The following is a 14,879-nucleotide window of genomic DNA, read 5'->3' as shown; positions in this document are numbered from 1 at the left end:
CCAGGCCTGGAAACAAGAGGACCTGGGTTCAAATGTGGCCTCAGGCACTTACTAACTGTATGACTCTGGGCAAGTCATTTAACCCCAGTTGCCTAGCCCTTATTGCTCCTCTGCCTTAGAATTAATACTTAATTTCGATTCTAAGACAGAAAGTAAGAGTTTTAAAAAAAGAAAGTTTTCCAGAGTACTAAGACATCATGTGACTTGTCCAGAGACACACAGCCAATATAGTCAGAGGTGGGATTTGAACCCATGATGCCCCTTTGTAATATAAATCTATAAATACTGTTAACATAGCACTTATTTGGTGCTATCTTCATTATCCTCCAAAAAAATGCTAGAGAAATTTGAAAACTCGGGGGGAAAATACACTAGAAAGAGCATATATTTACTCATCACTGAAATATTTCTGAATTGAATACGGTTTTACATACCACCAAAAAAAAATAAGCACAGGCAGAAAAAATCATTTTTCAATATTGACAAGTCAGGAGGTAGCAGGTCTTTTAGAGTAGTGGTCACTGCTCTGACCACTATGTACAGGATGGAAGTGCTTTAAAACTTTCCAACAACAAAGGAATCCCAAATGCCTAGGAAAGTTCCTGTAGCTTATCACTAGCATTACTTTCTGTAGAAAAGTATTTCTTGGAAGTTTTCTAATCAACTTCTGACTGGGCTCATCTCTGCCTCATTTTCAGGAGTTGGGTTTCTTGTTTGTTGGTTTGTTTTAAATCCAGGCAACCCACAAGTGGCCATTATACTTTTTCCAGTGAAGTTTCAGCTATAGGAATACCTAAAGGAGGCCAGAATTAACAGTCTGATTCTTTGAGACATCAAACAACAATGAAATCACTCTACAAGAGTGAAAAACAAAATAATGGGACAGTGATTTGGAAATTAAGTGAAATGGGATGGGAACTGGACCCGATTTTATTGCATTTTGGCACGTATTCTAAGAGAATTGCTTGGGACATATGACTAGCCCAGGGTCATTCAACCAGACTGTGTTGGAAGTAGGACCTGACCCTAGTCTGACTCCATAGCCATCTCACTATTTACTGCCTTTCACTTTGTAATAGAAATGTTTCTAAGCCAGAAAAGGTTCAAATGTTTCTTTAAGTTCATATATTAGAGGCTCTTAGTCATCAGATTAAAAAAAACACTGGCTCATATTCCTGAGTTTTGCAGCAGAGGCAGGGCGCTCCAAATGATTCCAAAAAAGCCATAAGCATTTAACCTCTGAAGAAGAAATAGCAAGGAAGGAAGTTCACTGGATTTGATTTGAATTAAGATTACATGAATTTTTAAGATTTTTATGTAAATCTTTAGAAAATTTATTTCCTTCATATTTTTACTTACATTTAAAGCATTTAGTAGCATAGATGATTCTCAATGACTTTTTATGTGGTCTGTAACTAAGCCTAAATAATGATTTCTTTTTATCTGCCAGGAATTTGTGAGCTCATCACAAAAGGGAGAAGTCTTAAGTTACCACTAAATTTAGAACTCAAGGGGATGCTAAAGGATTAGCCCAGCTCCCAGTTGTATACATGAGGAAACAGAGGCCCAGAAAGAGAAATTTGAAAATTGAAAGAGAACTCTAGAATCTCAGACTCACAAAGGAACTAGGACATCTAATCCAACCCATACCTGAAACTAGAATCACTTCCACAACATATCCAAAGACTGTTCAGCTAGCATCAATGTGAAGACTCCCAGAGAAGGACAATCTCATCTCCTAAGATAACATTCTTCTGGGGGTAATTTCATTTGGAAGTTTTTCCTGACATCAAAACTAAATATGCCTTGGCAGCTTCTCCTCGCTCCTTGTATTTCTGCCCCATTAGGCCCAAACAAAATTAATCTATTCTCTTTTCTATATGACAGACTTTCAAATGCTTAAAAACAGCTGTCCTACCCCAACCTAAATCTTACTCAGACTTAACATCTGTACTTCCTTCAACTGATCATAATAGGAAATGAACTTGAGGCCCTTTTACCATCCTGGTTCCTGTTCCTCTCCTTTATACATTCCCCATTTCATTGATGTTTTTCCTAGAATGTAGAGCCCAGAACCAAACAATTACTCTGAATGTGGTCTGAGCAGGGCAGTGTACTGTAATTGTTTCTCCAGCTGGGGCCTGGACACTGCTTCCTTTAATGAATCCTAAAATAATATTAGCTTTCTTGTTTGCCTTCTGGCAATTGTTGATACCTGGGGTTCCTGAACATTAAAACCCCCGGTATGTTTCCCCAATGAGTTCCATCTAGCTATGCCTTTCTCCTCTCCATGCCGCACTTCAGACATTTTTTTAATTCAAATACATGACTTAACATGGACCTCCATTCAATTTAATCTTATTAAGCATGCTACCTACCTCCTAATAGACCTCCTGTCTGAGATGACAGGCTCAATGTGCAGGAGGAGATAGATATTTCTGGACATGACCAGTGTGGAAATTTATGAGGGTTGACTATGTATCTTTGTCACAAGAATTTTTTTTCAATTAAAGAGGTGGGAAGGAGAAGGGGCTTGAGATAGAGTTGCCAAAAAGAAAAAGGAGTCACTCCAGTATTTTTAGAACAAAGGGAAATCCAAATAGGGCAGCTTTGAAAGCCACATATTGAGTTTATTATGTGCTTAAAAGGAAAAGCAGCTATATGTAATACACAGGATCATATATATAATTCTCTTCTTTGTGTCTGCAAATACTCGTTTTATTTGGTGTCTAAATTCAGAATTCAAAAATTAAAAAATTTATTATAAATTCAACCTAATATTTTATCCTGTTCAGATCTTTTTAATCCCAACTCTGTTGTCGACTAATTTTTCCTCCCAATGTTGTGCCCTCTACATATTTGATAAGCACACCATCTATATCTTTATTCATTAACAAAAATAGCAAACAATACTGAGCTATGCATTGGAGACCTCCTTGCAAGTTGGCATTCCTCCTTGGACCTGGCCTTTCAATCAGTTCCAAATCTACCTAATTTGATTCTCAACTAGTCCATATATTCCCATTTTTTTCCTTAGAATAGCATTAGAAGAGGCAGCAAGATGATTCAGTAGATTGAGAGCCAAGGCCAGAGTCAAAAGGTTCTAGGTTCAACTCTGGTCTCAGACACTTCCTAGCTTAACCCCCATTGCCTACTGCTCTTCTGCCTTAGAACCAATACACAGTGTTGATTCTAGGATAGAAGGTAAGAGGTTTGTTTGGTTTTTTTAAAGTAGCATTAGAGATTCAATTGCTTTGCTAAAATCTACTGCATTGCCCAGATCTAACAGTCTATAGCTGTTAAAAAAAAAAAATTGGGATGCAGCTAAGTGGTACAGTGGATAAAGCACTAGGCTTGCAATTGGGGAGGACTTGGATTAAAAGCTGAACTCAAACACTTCCCAGCTGTGTGACCTGACTAGTCACTTAACCCTGTTTCCCTAGCCCTTGCCCTTCTGTCTTTAAAAAAAAAAATATATATATATATATATGATATATATATATATATATGGGGTGTATGGGGTGCTCAGGGAGGAGTAGTATCTCTGGTATGGAGGGCTTGTCGTGTCCTTCTAGGGCTGCTCTCCAGCCTCTGACCCTCACCTGACACCCAGCTCTCACTTGTGGCTCCCAGTAGCTGCTAGCATGCGGCAGCGGGCACACCCTGGGCAACGGCTTTGACAGGCCGGCTAAACCTTGTGAGAGTAGCCATCGGGTCATCGACCCCTGGTGAACTAGGGTTTTGCTCACCCAGCATGTGAAGACTGCTTCGGCGGAACAGGCGGAAGAAACCAACAAGAAGGTTCAACGGCTGAGAGGGCGACGCAGCAAAGCACTGTGAAGTGCTTAGGGCGTGATGGAGCACAAAGGACAACACGGCCATCCAATGCAGCTGAGGAAGTCTCCAGGTGTAATGACTTTTCATGCCACTGGACCCAGGCTTCCAACGCTGAGAGAGTGGGACTGTCTCTGTGCATCGACTTTTTCACTTAAATCTCCTTCACGCACAAGTGTCTTTGTGCACACTCATCTATCATAGATGAAAACGCACAAAGACAATCGTCATCCTCGGTTACCAAGAGACGACTACTACTATATATATATAGATATATAGATATATAGATATGAGGCTAGGCTGGCATGACCTATTCTTGAAATCATGCTGGCTCTTTGCTGGCCCTTTATGATGTCCACTAACCCATCTCTATATTCTGGAATTTTTCAAGGAAAAATGTTCTAGGAGTAAAGCTCATAGGCCTAGGGTTTGCATAGTACCCAGCATATAGTGTTTAATAAATGACAGAAAAATACATTGTTATCCCCTATTTGAAAATCGTGGTATTTGGTCTCAATCCAACTCTGGTGCTCTTTTATTCCCAATCTTTTTCTCATACACAGACACAATACCTGTACTTTATGAATTTAAGTGAAATTTAGGGTACTTTATACCCTAGAGTAGAAGAGTCAAACTCACACTCAAGAAAGCTGCCAGAACCAGATTAAATGGTAATTGGGGAATGTTTAACAAAATTAAAAACACAACATAATGTTAATTTGTGGCCTCTAAGTCAATTTGCTTTTCACAGAGATCCCTTTTTCATTTTGACACCATTGTCCTACAGTCCTGAGAGAATCAATCATTTGTTATTGTTTTTGTTTGTATTTGTTGTATTTGTTAACTACCTACTATGTGCCAGAAACTGTAATAGATGCTGAGGATTTAAATATATAGAATAAAACAACCCTACTCACAATAAACTGGGGCAGTCAAGAAGTACATGTAAAAATATGAATATAGAAATAGAAATTAAAAATATAAAGGAATGTGGCCTAACAGTATCAGATCTCAAACTGTATCATACAGTGGTAATAATAAAAACAATTTGGTACTGGCTAAGACATAAAATGGTGGATCAGTAGAATAGATTACTTACACAATACATAATAAATCATCTTAGTAATTTAGTGTTTGATGAATCAAAAGATCCAAGCTTTTGGGACAAGAACTTGACAAAAGTTATAGAAAAATTGGGAAATGGTATGACAGAGACTGGGAATAGAACATCTCATACCATATACCAAAGTAAGGGTCAACATGAGAACATGATTTAGACAAAAAGGGTGATCATAAAAGAAAAAATTAGGGGAGTATGAATAGTTTGCCTGTAAGATCCATGGATAAGGAAAGAATTTATGACCAAATAAAAGATAGAGAGCATTATGAGTTGTAAAGTAGATAATTTTGATTACATTACATTTTTAAAAGTTTGCACACATAAAACCAATGTAGCCAAGATTAGAAGGAAAGCAGAAAGCTGAGAGAGGAAATTTAAAGGAAGTATCTCTGGTAAAGGCTGCATTACTCAAATATATAAAGAACTAAGTCAAATTTATAAGAATTCAAGTCATTTCTCAATTGATATTTATCAAAAGATATGAACAAGCAGTTTTCAGATGAAGAAATCAAAGCTCTATAGTCATGTTTTTAAAATGCTCCAGATCATTACTGATTTAAGATATGCAAATTTAAGATATGCAAATTAAGATATGCAAATAAAATTACTCTGAGTTATCATCTCACACCTAGCAGATTGGCCAAAATGACAAGAAAGGAAAAGGATAAATATTGGAAGAGATATAGGAAAACTGAGACACTAAGGCTCTGTTGGTGGAGTTGTGATCTGATCCAATCATTCTAGAGAGCAAGTTGGAACTATGCCCAAAGGGCTATATAAAACAATACATGGTAGCAAAGAATTTGAAATTGTTGGGTGGGGAGAGGGAGGAGGTGATCATCAATTGGGGGAAACCTAAACAAGTGGTGGCATATGATTATAATGGAAAACTATTGTGCTATATAACAGATGATGCCCAGAATTATTTTGGAAAGATTTAAATCAACTGATGCAAAATGAAATGAGCAGAATCAACAGAACATTGTACATAGTAAAAGCAATTTTTTTTTATGAACTGTGAATGACCTACTTATTCCCAGCAATACAATGATCTTGGATCACTCTGAGAGATTCATAATGAAAAATGTCATCAGCCTTCAGAGAAAGAACTGATAAGAGTCTGAATGAAGGCCAAAACATACTATATTTCACTTTCTTTTTTGGAGATCTCTTCCACAGAATGATTAATGTGGAAAAATGTTTTACATGATTTCACATGCAAAATCTGTATCAGATTGTTTACCACCTCCGCCAAGGTTGGGAGGGGAGAGAATTGAAATTTTTACATGTAACTGGGAAAAAAATAAAATATTAAAAATATGTGCATATAGCATAAAATGAAAGTAGATAAGTAATAAGATATAAATGCAGGCAGCTGGGTAGCTCAGTGGATTGAGAGCCAGGCCTAGAGACAGGAGGTCCTGGGTTCAAATCTGTACTCACACACTTCCCAGCTGTGTGACCCTGGGCAAGTCACTTAACCCCCATTGCCTAGCCCTTACCCCTCTTCTGCCTTGGAGCCAATACACAGTATTGATTCCAAGATGGAAGGTAAGGGTTTTTAAAAAATGATATAAATGCAGCTATTTGTATATACATACAAAAATTTACAATAAAATATGAGTCTGAAAGGGACAACACTAGAAGTTGGAGGATCATCATGTAGATGATTACTGAGAAGCATCTTGAAGGAGAGTCTATGAGTTGAAAGAAGAAAAAAATTCAGGCATGGCAAACAGCCAGAGCAAAGAACAGCTGGGAGAAGGGAGATGGGGTGCCATGCCTAAGTATAGTGGTAATATATTTTGTTGTGTGAGCCTTTGATATCTCCCAATATCTATTTTGTCATTTGTGGCCCGTTTTGAAACTGATTTGTGATGTAGCTATGGAAATTCACTAGTTGACTTGAAGAATCCCCCATGCCATGGCCTTCTTTGTCTGTGTATTCAGATAAGCTTGTTCCTTGGCATCAGTCAGTCAAGATGATCCAAAGTTAGAACATTGAATAGTCCTTCACCTACTCTGCTTATAGAGACAAGCTCTACCACCTACTGCTCAAGTGGGAATGTGAGTCTGAGAGGGAATGCCCTCTCCTTGTCTAGATGGTCAGAGAGAATACCCTAAAAAAACCCTAGAAAAATACTATTCAAAAACCTAGTCAGTGGAATGAAAGCTGCCATACCCTTGCCTGCAGAGCGGTCTCTCCCCCTTGATAATGCCCAGGGATCAACTTTCCCATCCCTCAGAGATTATTTAATCCCCTACACAGGACTCCCTCAGTCTCTGCTCTTCTCCCCCTTCCTTGTCCCCATTTAGGTTCTTCAACCACTGAGCTGCTCGTCTCTGGACCATTGCAGCCTATGCAAGTCTGCCAATGTCAATGCCAATGTCAATGCACCATTAATAAAACTTCCTGTAATGACACTTGGAGTCATCCCTTCTTGACAGACTCCAACTGAACCAGTTGGATAGGTAACAAGCCAAGACTGGACCACAAGTACTTCTCTTTAGTTCATGAGCTGCTAACCACAGCTGTGATAAGGTTCACAGTAGCAGTACCTCTGCAAAGAGGGAATGGCCACTTTGTTTCCCACTGGCCTCCATCCCAAACCCCTTGCATCTTCTCTGAAGAAAGTAAGGACCAGGTCTCCAAAGTGCATACTTCAGCAGTAAGAAATTCTTTACAAGTATCATTTCTCTTCACCTCATAAACCATTGCTGAGACATAGGACTACACAACCAGACACCTGCCCCATTAATCCTGATAAGCAAAGAACAATGATTCAAGACGAGAACACAAGAGCTTGACTGAGGAACTTCATGTTTCACCAGGAGGATTTTGTCTATCCTCTTAAACCTATAAATGTGACAAATGATGTGACCAGAGCCTCTGATAGCTCCACCTTTGAAGGCAAGATTTCCTGCCCTTACCAAAAAAAAAAAAAAGGCCAGAGTCTGCATGCCTCACAAACAAAAAATCTATTCTATACTTTTAGATTCATGAGCCACTGACCAAGGCCAGGATAGGGCTTCAGGTCTGCTGTGGCCCAATGGCAGGAAACTCCTCTATTGTGGCCAAGGCAAGGCTTGTGCCCTTTAGCAAAACAATAAGGAATAAAGAACAGTTTAGATGGATTGTGGTATGAGGAAAGGGGAGAAATGTCCAAGGAAGCTGGAAAGATGGGCCCAGTTGTGTAGGGCTTTAAAAGCTAAACAGAAAAGCTTATATTTTATTCTTGAAGACTGGCAGATGTGATTACTGAGCCATTGTCAGTGATCATTCAGCAATCAGTTAAGTACCAAGAAATATTTGTTGAATTGATCTGAGAGATCACTGACAATGACTCAGCAATCATACTAATAGTCTTTTCAGTACCCAAAGATATAGTTCATCTGAACGAGTTTACCTGAACTTATCAACAGCGATGTATTTTCATATCTCCTTACTTATTTTGAATATAAACTCCCTTACATTTTTTTGTCCTGTAATTTCCTTGGTGGAAAGAACAGAAGCAAAAGACTTGAACACTTCTATATTCTCTCACCTTCAATCACATCCACCCAAACTATTGGTCCTCAGAAGCCACTAGCACAACCTATCTGAACAAGAATACCTTTTACAATATCCCTCAAAAATGGTCACCTTGTGCTTATAGATTTCCAGTAAGAGACCTTACATGGCAATTCATTCACTTGTGGAGAACTATAATCATAAGATTGTTTAAAAATCAAATATGGGGGGCAACTGGGTAGCTCAGTGGATTGAGAGCCAGGCCTGGAGACGAGAGGTCCTAGGTTCAAATCTGGCCTCAGACACTTCCTAGCTGTGTGACCCTGGGCAAGTCACTTGACCCCCATTGTCTAGCCCTTACCACTCTTCTGCCTTGGAGCCAATACACAGTATTGACTCCAAGACGGAAGGTAAGGGTTTAAAAAAATCAAATATAAATCTACCTTACTCTAAACTGTAGATACCATTTGACCCAGTAATTTTACTATTAGGCTTATACTATTCTACTATTAGGCAAGTACTAATGTCATACACACAATATTCATAGCAGAATTTTTTTTTTTGGTGACAGCACAGAACAGCAGATGGCCATTTTGGAGAAAGGCTTCTTGTTGTGGTATAGAATGTAATGGAAAATCCCTATGTTGTAAAAAAAATGAATACAGAGCTATAACAATCAATCAATAAACATTAAGTGCCCACTATGTGCAAGGGGCTGTGCTTGTGGATGCAAAAAGAGGCAAAAAACATTGATGGCCTGAAGGAGCTCACAATCTAATGGGGGAGTTAACATGTAAGCAAATAAATATAAATAAAGCATATACATATATAAATTTTAATTAAGAGAGATTTGGAGAGAAGGTAGGGCGAAGGTGACAGAGTAAAGGCAAGGAAAGAATCCTCTCAGACCAACCTTAAAATAACATTTCAAAATGAATACTGAAAAGGGACAGAATGAACAAGGAAATGAGGGAAGCAACAATCCTGCAAAAACAAACTGGAAAGGTAAGAAGAGAGGGTCTGGTTCACTGGGGTGAGAAAGGAGTGCAACCTACGCCAAAGCCTCAGAGAACCCCCAGCATGGCCATGCAGCATCCAGAGCAAGGTCACACCAAGGAGTACAAACACAAACCAACAGCAAGCATCCCCACCACCACACCTCTACTGCTCTACTGGGCCCACGCCAACTTTGAAAACCTGAGACCCTGCTGAAGCTAACAACAGAGTAACTCATGCCCACCCCTTGAATTTCTAACCCTAGCAAAAGCCTACAGTGAGGTCCAAGTCCCTGCACAAGGCAGTCTGCAACATCCCTGGTTGCTGCAAACCCAGAGTGAGTCCTAGAGCCCCTGAACAAGACTTCAGTGAGGCCCCACACCCCAGCACAAGGCAGTCCATGGTGGACCTGGCCAGTCTAAGTCCAGAGTAAGGCCTGAAACCCCTAACCAATTCTTTTTTTTTAAACCCTTACCTTCCGTCTTGGAGTCAATACTGTGTATTGGTTCCAAGGCAGCAGAGTGGTAAGAGCTAGGCAATGGGGGTTAAGTGACTTGCCCAAGGTCACACAGCTGGGAAGTGTCTGAGGCCAGATTTGAACCTAGGACCTCCCATCTCTAGGCCTGACTATCAATCCACTGAGCTACCCAGCTACCCCCCCCCTAACCAATTCTAAGGTAGTACTCTAAGTTCCAGTACAAGGTAACTCACAGTGCTCTGAGCCCTGAAAGCCATTAGCAGTCTCTGGAGTAGACTAAATCAGCAGTGGAAGACGACTCCCAGCTGACAGGCCATCATACCACCTTGAAAGAACTGAAACTTACAGAAACCCAGAATTAGAGCTCAGAATAGAGGCAAGGAAAAACTAAAGTTAAAGTGAGTACCTCCTCTACCCTGACAACAGAGCTCACCTTTAAAATAAAAGTAAAGGCAAAGGCTAGAAAAATGAGCAAACATCAAAAAAAAAAAAACTAATAAGAAAAAACATTATGGAAACAAAAGAGTAAGGCATAGATGCAGGAGACAAAGCAGCTACATGCAAAATCTCAAAGAAAAAATGAAAATTGGTCTTAGCCTCTGGAAGGGCTCAAAAAGTAATTCAAAAATCTAAGAGAAGCAAGGAAAAATGGGAAAGAGAAATGAAAGCAATGCAAGAAGAAAATAACATCTTAAAATAGGCAGAATTGGCCAAATAGAAAAAGAGGTACAAAAATCCAATGAAGAAAAAATTTTTTTAAAAAGTAGAATTGGCCAAAAAGAAAAGGTTCAAAAGCTCACAGAAAAAAATCATTCCTTAAAAATTAGAATTGGACAAGTAGAAGCTAATGAAACAACAAAAACAAAATGAAAATAATTGAAAGAATAGAAGAAAATGTAAAATATCTCATTGGAAAAACAAATGAACTGGAAAACAGATACAGGAAAAAAAGACAATTTAAGAATTACTGAATTACTTGAAAGCCATGTTAAGGGGGTGGGAATGGGGAGGGGGAAGCCCAAACATCATATTACAAGAAATTGTGGAGGAGAGGAGGAGAGTAATGACAGGCAATGCTTAAACCTTACTCTTCTCAGAATTTGCTCACAGAGGGAACAACCATACTCCTTTGGGTATAGAATCCTACCTTAACATATAGAAAAATAGGAGGGAGGGAAGACAAGAAGGGAGGGGGAAGTAGGGAGGGATTAAAAGCAAAACAACTTACTCCTTCACTCTACCTCAACTACACAGAGATAGTCATGTTCTTGGTTTTGTTATCAGCTGCAAATGTTACTTTTCTCTGTTCATGAAATGAACAAAAAAATTTTTTTACCTGATCATTGAATTATGAACTCTAACCCTATTCTACATCCTTACTGTGACCTCCATATTCCAAACCATCATCTCTGCACTGACTACATTCTCTTCCCTTCTTGATCTCAATCTAATAATGAGCCATTCAACTCAAAACTCAAATTAATTGTCCACACCCCCCTCCCATTATTAATTCTACTTCATCAAATATCAAGCTCTGGATTGTTCCCACTATCTTTCACCTTCACTCCTATTTACATGCTGGAGGAAAGTCACAAATTCATACTGGTTGTGTTCACTATAAATTTGTTATCCTGTCTCAACTGGACTCTTAGGCCAACAAGACAATCCTTCTACTCTAATTAAATCTCTATCCTATTCAATACATCAGATGTTTCTATCTTATATCTGAAGCCTCCCACAGCACATTCTCCTGCTATCTTGCCTCATACTTCACCAAAAATATTTGAAGCTACCTGGTGAGAACTTCACCCCATTACATCTCACATTTATAACAATGCAACCCATTTCTTTGCCAATGCCAATCTCTCCACACATACTCTTGATCCTATCTGCACTACAGATTATCTTCCCTAATAGATTATCCCCATTATCATCTCCACTCTCTATTCTTCAGTCTGTCCCTATACATTAATTCCTTCTCTCATTACAAACATGTACATGTCTTCCCCATCCTCAAAAAACCACTGCTTTTTAATGTCTCATAGCTCTCCTTCCTTTCTTCTTATAAATTCCTCGAAAAGGTCATCTATATTCAGTACCTATATTTCTCTTCCTTTCACTCTCTTCTAAAACCATGGCAATCTAGCATCCAGTCTCAAAATTCAATTGAAATTGCTCTCTCCAAAAGTATCAGTGATCTCAAGTACCAAAAAGAATAGCCTTTTCTCAGTCCTCATTGTTCTTGACTTCTCTGCAACGTCTGACACTATTGATCACTTCTCCTAAATATCCTCTCCTTTGTTAATTTTTGTGGCAGTGCTCTTAGTTCTCATTCTACCTTTCTGACCTTTCTTTCTCAATCTCTTTTACTAGACCTTTATTCCTATCACTTGACCTAATTAAAGGCATCCTTCAAGTTTCTCTTCTGGGCCCTCTTTTTGCTTCTCTCTATAATATCTTATTTGGTGATCTGATCAACTCTCATGGATTCAGTTACCAACTCTATGATTCTTCAGGCTCTACATATCCAGATGATTCCTCAGTCTCTATATATTCAGCTTTATTATATCTTCTGAATCCAGTTGAACATTTCCAACTGCCTTTTAGACATGTCAAACTAGATATCCAACATGTCCAAATTAGAATTCCCCAAAACATTCAACTCTTCCAGGGGCATACTCTCCAATAGAAAAGATATACACAACATCCATTTTTGTTTTAATCTGCATCATTAACACTTTTGTATAATTTTAAGTCTAGACAATCAATAAAATAATAAATCAAGGCCAATTTCTAAAGTTGTAAATTATCACACTAAAAACTTAATCAGCTATTATAAGCCAGTACAAGTTGACTCCAGCATACTTCTGTCCTCTTCCAAAATTCTGTTACTGTCGAAGGTACTACTATTACAACTTCAGGACCTTTGACCCCTTACCCTACATATCCAACCTTGCATATGCCAAATCTTGTTCATTTCTATCATTACAATATCATTCATACATTGTCTCTTCTTTTCATTTATATAATTGCCACTTTAGTTAAAGCCTTCGTTAGCTCTTGCTAGGGATATAACCTTTTTTTTTTAATTTTTATTTAATTTAGAATATTTTTCCATGGTTACATGGTTCATACTCCTTTCTCCTCTCTCCTCCCTTCCCCACCCTGTAGCTAATGAGCAATTCAACTGGATTTCACATGTGTCATTGATCAAGACCTATTTTCATATTATTAATATTTGTAGTAGAGTGATCATTTAAAGTCTACATCCCCAATCATATCCCCATCAAACCATGTGATCAAGGAAATGTTTTTCTTCTGTGTTTCTACTCCCACAGTTCTTTCTCTAGATGTGGATAGCGTTCTTTCTCCCAAGTTCCTCTGGATTGTCCTGTATCATTGCATTGCTGCTAGTAGAGAAGTCCATTATGTTAAATTGTACCACAGTGTATCTGTCATTGTGTATAAAGTTCTCCTGGTTCTGCTCCTTTCACTCTGCATCCATTCCTGGAGGTTGTTCCAGTTCACATGGAATTCTACCAGTTCATTATTCCTTTCAACACAATAGTATTCCATCACCAACAGATACCGCAATTTGTTCAGCCATTCCCCAATTCATGGACACCCCCTCATTTTCCAATTTTTTGCCACCACAAAGAGCATGGCTAAAAATATTTTTGTAGAAGTTTTTTCTTTATGATCTCTTTGGGGTACAAATCCAGCAGTGATATGGTTGGATCAAAGAGGAGGCAGTCATTTAAAGCCCTTTGGGCATAATTCCAAATTGCCTTCCAGAATGGTTGGATCAGTTCACAACTCTACTGGCAATACATTAGTGTCCCCATTTTGCCATATCCTCTCCAACATTTATTTTATCCTTTATATTTATATTATTGGTCTTAAATTTTCTTTTCTTTCCCATAGATCTGACAAGTGTACTCTTCTATGCTCACTAAATTTACTTATAGTTTCCTTCTTTATATTTAGGTCATTTACCTATTCTAAATTTATCTTGGTATAAGGTGTGAGATGTTGATCTAGAACTAATATCTCCCATACTGTTTTCCAATTTCAGGGCTATAACCTTCTAAATGATTTCTCTGCCTAAAATCTCCCCACTATATTATAGCCTCTACACAACTGCCAAAATTATTTTCCTTAAGCTTACGTCAGACCACGTTACCCTCTTGCTTTGCTCAATAAACTTCAATGGCTCTCTGATACCTCTAACATCAAATATGAAATTTACTTGTTTGCTATTTAAAACTCTTCAGAACGTGGCCCCTTTCTGTATTTTCGTCTTACTGCATTCCCTCTACAGTTTAGCAAAACCAAGTCTACTTCCAGCTCCATTCCTTTGCACTAAGTGTACCCCATATCTGGAATACTTTCCCCCAACCCCCTCCTTTTGAAAACCTTTTATTCTTCTAAAACTCAGCTCAAATACTTTGTGCAGGAAGCCTTCCCTCTTCTCCAAGTCACTTGAACTTTCCCCCTTAGTTAACTTTCTTTCTACTCCATATTTTATGTACATACCTATTTGCATATTGTCTTCCCCTACACACACACACACACACACACACACACACACACACACACACACACACACATATTAATACAATGCCTGGCATATATTAACTGTTTAATACTGTTGACTGACATATAGGACCAACTTGCAAGCAGAGGATATCTTTGTACTTTTGTCTTTCTTTGCAGCTCCCTCTAGAGCTTAACATAATGCCTGGTACACAGCAGGCACCATATAAATGCTTATTCCCTTTCTTTTCCCCACTATACAACAACACCAAGAGAATATTGGCATTAAAGAAATGAGCTTTTCTAGCAATTGATTAAAGGATGATGGGAAAGTTCATGATGTTTTTTAAGTAGGCTGTAGTGTATGAAAAATAACAAGTTTGAAAAGTTATATAGTGAATGGT

The sequence above is a fragment of the Monodelphis domestica genome, chromosome 1 (assembly GCF_027887165.1).
Source record: "Monodelphis domestica isolate mMonDom1 chromosome 1, mMonDom1.pri, whole genome shotgun sequence".
Lineage (NCBI taxonomy): Eukaryota > Metazoa > Chordata > Mammalia > Didelphimorphia > Didelphidae > Monodelphis > Monodelphis domestica.
This window is presented reverse-complemented; position numbering follows the sequence as displayed.